Below are 11,889 nucleotides of genomic sequence, written 5' to 3' on the forward strand. Positions count from 1 at the left end.
TTTTTGATTTTGCCCTAAAGGATGACTTATCAGATTTTCACCCTGACATTGGAGCAACCATAAAAAACATACATTGCTCTGTAATATGCCAACCGCTATGTACACCAAAGCAAGATGCCAGAAAAATTTTTAACAAGGGATAGCCATTACGCCATTACGCCACCATGGCCAATGACCAGCAACACCACCGCCGCCAACAAAATTCTGGTTACTACAAATTTTAACGAGTATTAAATTCACTGAATAATGAAATAAGAACGGGGCTTCAACAAAAACCAAAAACTAAAAAAAGTAGCAACAATGAAATGAAATTCCAACATTTTTGGGGCGTCTTTATGATGTCTTAACATGAGCTTGTATTAAATTGAAAATAAAAATAAAATAAAATTTTACGATATTACTTTAGAGACACCAGTACTACAATAAACCAAGATGCAAGATGCAGCAAAAGAAAATAAAGCAAGAAAAAAAAATTAATACCAAACCGCTCTAACAAAGACAGGAACATCCATTCAACCATGTTGTGCATAATTTCTGTCGGACAGATGCAGGAGCATTCCATACGGATGATGATGATGCATCATTATGGATCAAATCTTGGCATGGATTTAATTTCTTTTTCACGATATTCATCTTAGTGGGATACCCTACCACTGATCCAGCCTTTGTGGCAATATTATTATTAAGTCAGAATTTGTGGTTGTATATACATTGTATGTTGGAAATGCCTACAATATAAAGGATATACAATACAGTAATCCCTCGATTTACGTCGTGATTGGTTCCGGAATTTGACGACGTTAATCGAAACGACGTAAACCGAATTAACAATTGCTCATATTTACTCCAAGGTCCATTTATGTATGTATGTGCGGGTACATAATAAAAATTTATTCTGATAATTGGTTGATAGTTTTGCTTCAAGTAGAGGCTGTTGATGAGGAATGTGGTAATTCCGAAACAGCTGTACATCCAACAAGCATACTTTTCCACTGTTGGTTAAGCTACACTTGTAGTTTAGTCAAAGCATGGTTTTAAGCTGAGATCAAAAACAACCACAATAAAACACTTCAAAAATAAAGGTAGTTCAGTAATTTCGGTAAGAATTTCAGAAAAAAATGTTTCGATGTCATCATCGTTGATATTTATTTTACGTATGGAAGGCATTTCTGATAAAGTGGGCAAAAAAATCGACGACGTAAATCGAAATGCGACGTAAATCGAAGTTTGATGGAACAAAAAATTTGACGACGTAAATCGAAACTACGTAAACCGAGACGACGTAAATCGAGGGATTACTGTATTATGTAATTTTGATTTTATTGTTTTCTTTTTGAAAAAAAAAAAAATACTTTAATGTTTACTTTATCTATGGTGTGCTTAAAATCCATGGTTGTACAATTTTCGCAAACAAAATATTACAAATATTTTTTAAATAAATTTCATTTCGTTCATTTCCTACTCGACAAAAAAATATCAAGTGACTTGCCTTTCGAAGAACCAAAATCGTTCGATATGCAGGAACAGACCATAAACTTATTCCTCTTCTTTGTTCTTACATCGGTTTCTGTAGAAAAGATTCGGTGTCAGCATTAGCATGCACGCAAAGAAAAAAACGTTTGGAAAAAGTATACCGAAAACGTTTTTCTTTTGTTAGAGTTTTTTTGAATTGCTTCGAAAATTTTAAACTTTTATCACCAAAAAAATTCGTTTGTTACAAAATTTTTATTTTTTCAAAATTTTTGTTTATTTTTTGAACCAACAACACAGTCCATTTAGTTTATATCAAGCAATGTTCTTTTCTGACCTTAAGTCTTTAATAAGACACATTTTACAGTTCATAGTAAAAATTTAATATAGTAGTATATGATGTTGAACAAAAAAAAACCAAAAAAAAACACAATTTTGGTGATTGGTCGAAGCAGGGATCGAACCCACGACCCTTGGAATGCAAGGCGGACGTAGCTACCACTGCTCCACGGTGTCCAACTAAATGTATGTCTCTGTTAAATAAAGTTAGTTTAATCAGCTCGTGGGCGCCGCAAGCTATGCTATATAAATATAATTTATATGGATAATTGTCTAATGATGACAATAACAGCAACATAGCTCAGTGGATAGTGTGTTGGCTTACAAATTGCATGGTACGCGGTTCGATTCTCCGTCCAGGCGAAAGGTAAAATTTAAACAAGTATATATGGCCGTAAGTTCGGCCAGGCCGAATCTTATGTACCCTCCACCATGGATAGCGTAGAAACTTCTACGATAGACTATCATCCACAATCGAATTACTTGGGTTGTGGTATCTTTAATCGTTTTCTTAATTGTGAGTTAGTCCATGCGTGGTAGACAAAAAAGGTATGTGTAGGTAAGTCTACAAATAATTACGAATCGATATGGAGTTTTGCACGGTACGTAGGGAGCCAGAATTGAAATTTGGGAGTCGCTTATATGGGGGCTATATACAATTATGAACTTGATATGGACCAATTTTTGTGTGATTGGTGATCGATTTATCTGAGGGCTATATATAACCATAGACCGATATGTACCTTGTTAGGCATGGTTGTTAACGTCCATATACTAGCACAATGTACGAAATTTCAAGTGGCTCGAATGAAATTTGCTCTTCCAAGAGGCTCCAAAACCAAATCCCGCGATCGGTTTATATGGGGGCTATATATGAATATGGACTGATATGGACCGCTTTTGGCATGGTTGTTAAATATCATATACTACCACCACGTACAAAATTTCAACCAGATCGGATGAATTTTGCTTCTCCAAAAGGCACCGGAGGTCAAATATGGGGATCGGTTTATATGGGGGTTATATATAATTGAGGACTGATATGAACCAATTCCTGCATGGTTGTTGGATACCATATACTAACATCACGTACCAAATTTCAACCGAATCGGATGAATTTTGCTCTTCCACGAGGCTCCGGAGGTCAAATCTGTGGATCGGTTTATATAGGGCCTATATATAATTATGGACCGATTTCGACCAATTTTTGCGTGTGTGCTTGAGACCATATATTAACACCAAGTACCAAATATCAACTGAATCAGATGAATTTTGGTCTTCCAAGAGGCTCCGGAGGTCAAATCTGGTGATCGGTTTATATCGGTTTATATATATAATTATGGACCGATGTGGACCAATTTTTTCTTAGTTGTTAGAGACCATATAGTAACACCATGTACCAAATTTCAACCGGATCGTATGAAATTTGCTTCTCTTAGAGGGTCTGCTAGCCAAATTTGGGGGTCCGTTTATATGGAGGCTATACGTAAAAGTGGACCGATATGGCCCATTTGCAATACCATCCGACCTACATCAATAACAACTACTTGTGCCAAGTTTCAAGTCGATTGCTTGTTTCGTTCGGAAGTTGCTCAGAGCGACTCAGAATTTCACCACGACCCAGAATATATATACTTTATGGGGCCTTAGAGCAATATTTCGATGTGTGACAAACGGAATGACAAAGTTAATATACCCCCATCCTATGGTGGAGGGTATATATAGTTATATATTGACCTCCGGAACCCATTGGAAGAGAAAAATTCATCCGATTCGGTTGAAATTTGGTACGTGATGTTAGTATATGGCATCCAACAACCATGCAGGAATTGGTTCATATCAGTCCTCAATTATATATAACCCCCATATAAACCGATCCCCATATTTGACCTCCGGTGCCTTTTGGAGAAGCAAAATTCATCCGATCTGGTTGAAATTTTGTACGTGGTGGTAGTATATGATATTTAATAGCCATGCCAAAAGTGGTCCATATCAGTCCATAATCATATATAGCCCCCATGTAAACCGAGCCCCAGATTTGGTTTTGGAGCCTCTTGGAGGAGCAAATTTCATCCGAGTCAGTTGAAATTTCGTACATTGTGCTAGTATATGGCCGTTAACAACCATGACTAACTAGGTCCATATCGGTCTATAGTTATATATAGCCCTCAGATAAATCGATCCCCAATCACACTAAAATTGGTCCATATCAAGTTCATAATTGTATATAGCCCCATATAAGCGACCCCCATATTTCAATTCTGGCTATCTACGTACCGTGCAAAAGTCCATGTCGATTCGTAATTATTTGTAGACTTACCTATACATAACTTTTTTGTCTAATATATACCACGTATGGACTAACTCACAATTTAGAAAACGTTGTTAAGAAGTTTTAAGATACCACAACCGAAATAATTCGATTGTGAATGGCAGTCTTTCGTAGAAGTTTCTACGCAATCCATGGCCTCGCCGAACTTACGGCCGTATATACTTGTTGTTTTTTGTTTGTTTTTTGAGTTAGTCTTTATGAAATTGTTTTTACGTCCTGGAAAAGAATAAAAATTTATCACAAAAAGAATATGCTTTTCTTCCAAATAAACTTCCTTACAGCGAAAAGCAAATAAGAAACGAACTTTGTTTATCTAAAATTGGAACAAAGAATTATTTTTTGCGTGTGCCTTCGACTTGAATTGTTCGATATAAATGTAATTCGAGAATTGTTTTTGGATCTCTTCTATAAGGGCACATAGTTGCTTTTCTATTGAAAATTTTCTCAACATTTTATTTCTATAGACAATTTCATCACAATTTGATTTCTACTGAATTTTTTATTAAAATTTTTTTCTACACTCAAAAAAAGTTTCCTTGGATCCAAAGATCTTGACCTTCCTTTAAGGATTTCGGTATTGATTCCGAGCCAAAGATGCGGCTTCTTTAAAATAAAGACACTTTTTATGGACCTCCCTGGCTTTAAATGTAGGATCAATAAAATTAAAATTGGATACAGATCTCATTTATCGAATTTTTATACTCTGTTTGCTATATATTATTAAAGGTATTCATATACAAACAAATTCCAGTTTCAAAATCCGAATTATGCCAAGTACTTCAAAGTAAAAACTGTTTTCTTAATGCAAAAAAAAAACTTTAAACCAAAGATGCAAATCCTTAAAATCTTTGCCTATATTTGAAGCGTTTTTATCTTAAATTTAAAAATTCAATATGTCAGTTGAGTTAAAGACGATTTCTTTAAATTAAAAATGTTTTTCTTTATTTTAAGGAATATTTGCTTTACTTCAAAGATCTACAACTTCAACAGAGGGACGCAAAATTTCAAGATTTGTATCCTAAATTTAATGAAAAATTTTTTTGATGCAAGGATTATAAAATTTCTTTTAATTAAAATGTCATTATTTTTTTGTCCTTAGCATTGCGTAAATTTCGAGTCCTAAAATTTAAGTTGCATAATCTTCCATATTAGGTCAATATTTTTGTATAGATAATTTTCTCAAAATTTTGTTTCTAAAGAAAATTTTGTCAAGTTTTTTTTTCTGCACTCAAAGTGAACTCACTCCCAATAAACACAGGATGAGCGTTTTTCAAATGCAACAACTTTTCAGTTTGAGGGTAACTATAATTATCAACATAAATTCAACTTGACTTGAAACAGCTCATATTCAATACATCTTCAAATTGTTTGCGAATTACTTCCAATTTGCCAAAATGTTGACGAAATCTTTGAAAAGTGGTTGAAGATAATATGAGAAAACTTTGACAAAACACTACCCTAAAATGCAACGAAAAAACCATAGGTTAGGTTAGGTTATGTGGCAGCCCGCTCACTTAGACTATTCAGTCCATTGTGATACCACAGTGGTGAACTTCTCTCTTATCACTGAGTGCTGCCCGATTCCATGTTAAGCTCAATGACAAGGGACCTCCTTTTTATAGCCGAGTCCGAACGGCGTTCCACATTCCAGTGAAACCACTTAGAGAAGCTTTGAAGCCTTCAGAAATGTCACCAGCATTACTGAGGTGGGATAATCCACCGCTGAAAAACTTTTTGGTGTTCGGTCGTAGCAGGAATCGAACCCACGACCTTGTGTATGCAAGGCGGGCATGCTAACCATTGCACCACGGTGGCTCCCCAACGAAAAAACCATGTGGTTTTCAATACTTGTTTGTGCAACGAAGTTCGTGGTCAATTGAAAGAAATAAAAAACATTTTAGACAAAAAACTGAATTTACTCCCAATAGTTTCTAATAATACGTAAGTGAAAATAAAAAAATGATATGAAACTTTAAGGAAGACACTAAATTATATCTCTTTGCCGAAAACTAAAATTATGGATTCTACGTTCTTTAAAACATTAAAAAGCTGACCGATGAAAAAATGTTGGACAAGTAACTGGAACTGCTTCAAATAGTTTATAATAATTGGTAAGTCAATATGAAAAATTAAATCAACACTTTAGAGAAGTCACTAAATTTAAATCTCATTGCAGAAAACTAAAATATTTGGATGCTGCATTCTTGGAAACATTAAGAGGTTGACCAATGAAAAATGATGGTGGCTTATCGAAAAGATAAAGTTTCCATAAATCAAAGTACAATGAATTAAACTTGGTATTTATGCTTTTCCATATCAACTACTGGGTGATAATACGCATCACGCCTATAGTTTAATTTACATCGCATCATCGGTTTAATTTGATATTTTGTGAATTGAAATTGCTGGAAATTTATTCTAACTCTCTAGTCATCAAGTTCCTTGCTAATTTCCCGACTTTTAATGAGTTTTACAACAATTTTGTGACACCAACGTTCTTGAGGAATTTTGTGGTTTTCAATACATTTTGTGCCACGAAGTACGTGGTCAGTTATTTTTATTGACATAAAACTGAAATTAATCCAAAACGGTAATTATAATTGGTAAGTCAAAATAAAAAGTGAAATGAAAACGTAATGGAAATCACAAAACTCGATTGTTTTGCAGAAAACTAAAATCATTGGATGTTATATTCTTGGAAGATGTTGACCGGTGAAAAAATGATGAAGGAAACAACAAAGAAAAGATTCCAGAAAACTTGCAAAGTGCAACCAATTAAAACAAAGTGCAACAGTTCCTAAATCAAGAACTTCTGGATGAAAATGTGCATTACATCAATTTACATTCCGTCATCAGTTTGATATTTTGTGAATTCCTCTTGATGGAATCTATTCTAACACGCAGGCCAGCAAGTTCCTCGATAGTAATTATTTGAAATTGTCAGCATATTAATTAATAATTAATTAATTAATAGTAATGTGACACCAACATTATGGGGGAAATTATACATGAAAAATGTTTAAGTTATTTAAAGTTGTATTGATAGTTTTAGTTATTAATACCTTTAATAAGATAATTATGTTTTGATATTATTATTTTTATATATTGTTAATGTTATTTTTAATATTATTATATTTTTAACGAAAAAAATTAATAAAATGTACAAAATCACTAGAAATTTAGTATTGACTTTCAGTAAGAACTGGGATTGACTTTCATGCAAATTGTGGTTAGAAAATATTCGCAGCAATATTAATTTTTAATTTGTCTCACATTGAAAACTGTTTGAGAAATTATTGAGTAGCAATGCATTTCAATTTGAGGATTACAATTGAGAGATTATTGCTATTGTGTTGAATTTTACTGTTGAGGGTAATGTCTGTTTTTTGTTGAGAACGCGATTTTCTCAACAATTTCTCAACTTGAATATTACCCTAATCCTTTGAAAAAATGTTTGAAAAATTATTGCATTTTAGTATTTTTCAAACGTTTGTGTTTATTGGGTTATTTCACTAAAGCCAATTTAACTTTATTTTAGCTCATGGAATTATTATGTTTGGAGAAAGTCTCCTTTACTTTAATCATTTTTTGCGTACGTTAATTAAATGAACTAAAAAACGGGAAAAAATTATACACAAATTAAACATAAAGAATAACGAATTTCTCGCAAAATAGTTTATTACAAATTCGTTTATCATGAACTTCGTATGTCACTAAAGACATTCTTGCAATTTTGAACTCCAATCTTTTCCTTCAAACTAGAAAATTTTCTTTAACATGTGAAACAAATTAATTATGTCTGAAAAATTTTCTTGAATTTGTCGAAAAATATATACTTATTTTTGTGATATCAGCGTGATGCCAGCGTTTGTAATATTGTTTAGTTAAAATTTTCTAAAAATATTTGAACTTCTCTAAAATTAACCGAAAGTTTTCTTCCTGGTGGGTGCATTGTTTTTTCAGTGTATAGAAGATTTTGTCAAAATTAGATCTGTAGAAAATTTTATGATTTTTTTTTTCTTTTGTCAAAATTTTATTTCTATAGAAAATTTTATCAAAATTTTATTTCTATAGAAAATTTTGTCAAAATTTTATTTCTATAGAAAATTTTGTCAAAATTTTATTTCTATAGAAAATTTTGTCAAAATTTTATTTCTATAGAAAATTTTGTCAAAATTTTATTTCTATAGAAAATTTTGTCAAAATTTTATTTCTATAGAAAATGTTTGTCAAATTTTTATTAAAATCTACCAATACATCAAGAATTCGACCAATCTACCAAACAGTAAAAACTCTACCAGTTTTGATAGAATTCTACCAACTGCTCAGTGGGCGGCGCTGAAAATTATTGTCAGTGGCACAATGTGTCTATCTCGTCTCCTTCTGGTTATTGCAAACATAGGCTCTAAATTAAAATACCCTGTTCCACAGTGTGGTGCAGGCTATAAAAAATGCAAAGTAACACGCAAATGATTAAAGTCGAATTTAGCACAAAGGCATTTAGAATTTCCTGAAATTTAGCAATTTTACCAGAAATGTGTTCAGCCCGACTTTCTTAGGGCGCTAAAGAAAGTTTTACAAAATTCAACTCCAATTTGCATTTCAAAGTATGGAATTTTTGTGGAAAAGAATTGAAGGAAAATTATTTACTTTTTTATTTATATTAGCATTTGCAATATAAATTATTGAAAGTGTCTAAAATTTACCTACATTTTTTCCTTCACTGAAAAAAAAACATACTCGATTACAAAGATTTTGTCCCTCCTTAAATTATTTTTGGTATTGAGCTAAAGAAGCGAGAGATTATACTAGGGACACAATACACTTTTAAATTTAGGATTACAGCCAATCTAAAATATTGAAGATTTTCAATATCGTTTTCCAAGTGTGAATAATTATGAATAAATTAAAGCCTCTTCTAAGGTTCTTCTTCAAAAATTCTCCATTAAGTCTGAGCCTCTTTTACTCAACAAATGAAATATGGTTAACTACACATCGTTCTTATGATTGAAAAACATTTGACCTTTTTGGGGGTAATACAAGATCATGAATGCTACTTCACAACTTTTTTTTCGTTTCGTTCATTTATACTGTAATGGAAACCTAATATGGTCATTTGTACAGACAAGATTCTTGGTGTTGCAGTTTAAGTTGCAACCTACAACTGGGCATTCTACGAAGTTAGGGAAGAAAGAAAATGTGGAAATCAAAACCAGCGATATAATAAAGTGATTTGAAATAAAAATCTAATTATAGTCGACTACTAACGATGCCAGTTGGGATTTGCTATATGGTAGTAGCTATACAATCATTTGGGCTGGTAATGAGTAGCATATCCTGCAACTACCTCAGTTGTCATTACAAAGAAAACGTAGTTCATTTAATACCTTGGGATAAAGGAGACTCTTAAGTAGCCTATCTGCTTCCTATTCATATATAGCTACATATATTATGCACATGATCACAGCAAGCATTTAATATTTATTGAGAGCCTTAACTAAATCCAAGATATACAATTTTTATCAATCAGAATATAGAGCTCAATTCAAAAAACACACTGAAAAAAATATTGTCGTGAGGTCAAAGATTTCATGTCTTTAAAATACGAATACAAATTTTGCTTAGCATAGAAGACGCATTTTTCTAAAATAAAGTTATTTTCCTTGTCCAAAAGTCGATAAACTTTTCAATGAAGTCGTATTATCCTTATAATTAAGTGATTTGACTTAAAAATGGGTATCTTAACATGAAAGAAAAAAAGGTCAACTTGACTTTAATAATTCAGAAAAATTCTCTAAATTCAATGAAATTGTCTTTAAATTTGTTGTCTTTTTGCATCTTGACTACAAAGCAAAAAATCGTTCAAATATAGGACATGTTTTTCAAAACTTTATTTTAAAGAAGTTTTTTACTTCAAACATAGCATAATTTCTACTGGAAGTCGAGTCCTAATTTGGAAAATAAAGTTGCCGTTAACTCGTTTTTAAAGGACTTTGATAGCATATGAAGAAAAAAAGCTGAGAAAGCGAAAAATTTAAATTTGCTTCCTAGAAGCAAGTACACAAAACCTAAATTTAAAAGAGAATTGTGTCTTAAAAGTATCCTTACTTGTATTCTCCGCTTCTTTGGCTCGGAATCAATACCAAATTTTTTAAAGTAAAGACAAAATCTTTGGAACCGAGTATGCTTTTTTTTCAGTGCATAAACAAATAATGAAATATACCATAATAGTAAAATTTTTAGCAAAGTGTAAACTTTTTTTCTGAACGGATTCTACTGTATCAATATATAACACCAAACGATAGTCGCATATTCCAGAATTGGTCTGACAAGTGAAGTGTAGAGACATTTTGACAAATAATTATCACAAAATTTTTTTGACCATCTATGATGAATATTTAAAGTTGACAATGACGGCGTTATTGAAGAAACATTCACGAAGTTAAATGCATTTTCAATTTATAAAAAAACTGAAAGTGTATACACCTCGTTGGAGAGTGATGAAGTGTAAGACTACATTGCATGGGTTAGTTGATTGGGATTCAGGTTGCCACATTTAGTAGGATTCTACCAAAAATTGTAGATTTTTTACTGTTTGGTAAAATAATATTATTCTTGATGTTTTTGTAGATTTTGTAAAATATTCCTCCACAACTAAGAAGTACTTCACAAATTTCTTATTTGACAAAATTGTCTAAAGAAATAGAAGTTTCATAAAATTTTCTATAGAAATAACATTTTGACAAAATTTTCTACAGAAATAAAATGTTGACAAAATTTTCTGCCGAAATAAAATTTTGACAAAATTTTCTATAGTAAAAAGTTGACAAAGTTTTCCATATAAATAAAATTTTGACAAAATTTTCTATAGGAATACAATTTTGATAAAATTTTTTATCGAAGTAAAATTTTGCAAAATTCTCTGTAGAAATAAAATGTTGTCAAAATTTTCTATAGAAAAAAAGGAAAATTTTGACAAAATCTCCTATACAAATTAAATTTTGAGAAAATTTCTATAGAAGTAAAAGTTGGACAAAATTGTCTAAAAATAAAATTTTGACAATATTTTCTACTGAAATAAAAATTTTACAACATTTTATATAGAAATAAAATTTAGACAAAATTTTCTATAAAAATAAAAATTTTGAGAAAAGTTTCTATAGAAATAAAATTTTATTGTTGTTTTTGATTTCAGCTTAAAACCATAAGTGTAAGTTAGGTTAGGTGGCAGCCCGATATATCAGACTCACTTAGACTATTCAGTCCTTATTGATACCACATTGGTGAACTTCTCTCTTATCACTGAGTACTGCCCGATTCCATGTAAAACTCAATGACAAGGGACCTCCTTATTATAGCCGAGTCCGAACGGCGTTCCACATTGCAGTGAAACCACTTAGAGAAGCTTTGAAACCCTCAGAAATGTCACCAGCATTACTGAGGTGGGATAATTCACCGCTGAAAAACTTTTTGGGGTTCGGTCGAAGCAGGAATCGAACCCACGACCTTGTGTATGCAAGGCGGGCATGCTAATCATTGCACCACGGTGGCTCCCATAAGTGTAGCTTAACCAACAGAGGAAAATTATGATTGTCAAATTTGTTTGGGCAAAGCCCTATGTTATATACTGCAAGATGGTTGGATGGACAGCTGTTTCAGAATTACCACATTCCTCATCAGCATCCCCTACTTACAGCAAAACTATCAACCAATTATCAGAATATGTTAAATTCGGGTAATTCACTCAA

The 11,889-nt window shown here is 32.1% G+C and overlaps 1 long non-coding RNA gene across 2 annotated transcripts; it reads left to right on the top strand.

Annotated features, from left to right (window-relative positions):
* The first annotated feature begins 5,965 nt into the window (after positions 1-5,965).
* LOC142238975 (uncharacterized) lies at positions 5,966-7,106 on the top strand. Of its 2 annotated transcripts, XR_012722881.1 has the most exons (4): positions 5,966-6,082; positions 6,191-6,252; positions 6,318-6,744; positions 6,809-7,106. It is a non-coding gene; the product is annotated as an uncharacterized LOC142238975 (long non-coding RNA). The 2 variants fall into 2 exon arrangements; XR_012722880.1 differs by having other exon boundaries at positions 5,986-6,252.
* The last annotated feature ends 4,783 nt before the right edge of the window (positions 7,107-11,889 follow it).

The sequence above is a fragment of the Haematobia irritans genome, chromosome 1 (assembly GCF_050003625.1).
Source record: "Haematobia irritans isolate KBUSLIRL chromosome 1, ASM5000362v1, whole genome shotgun sequence".
NCBI classification, from domain to species: Eukaryota; Metazoa; Arthropoda; class Insecta; order Diptera; family Muscidae; genus Haematobia; species Haematobia irritans.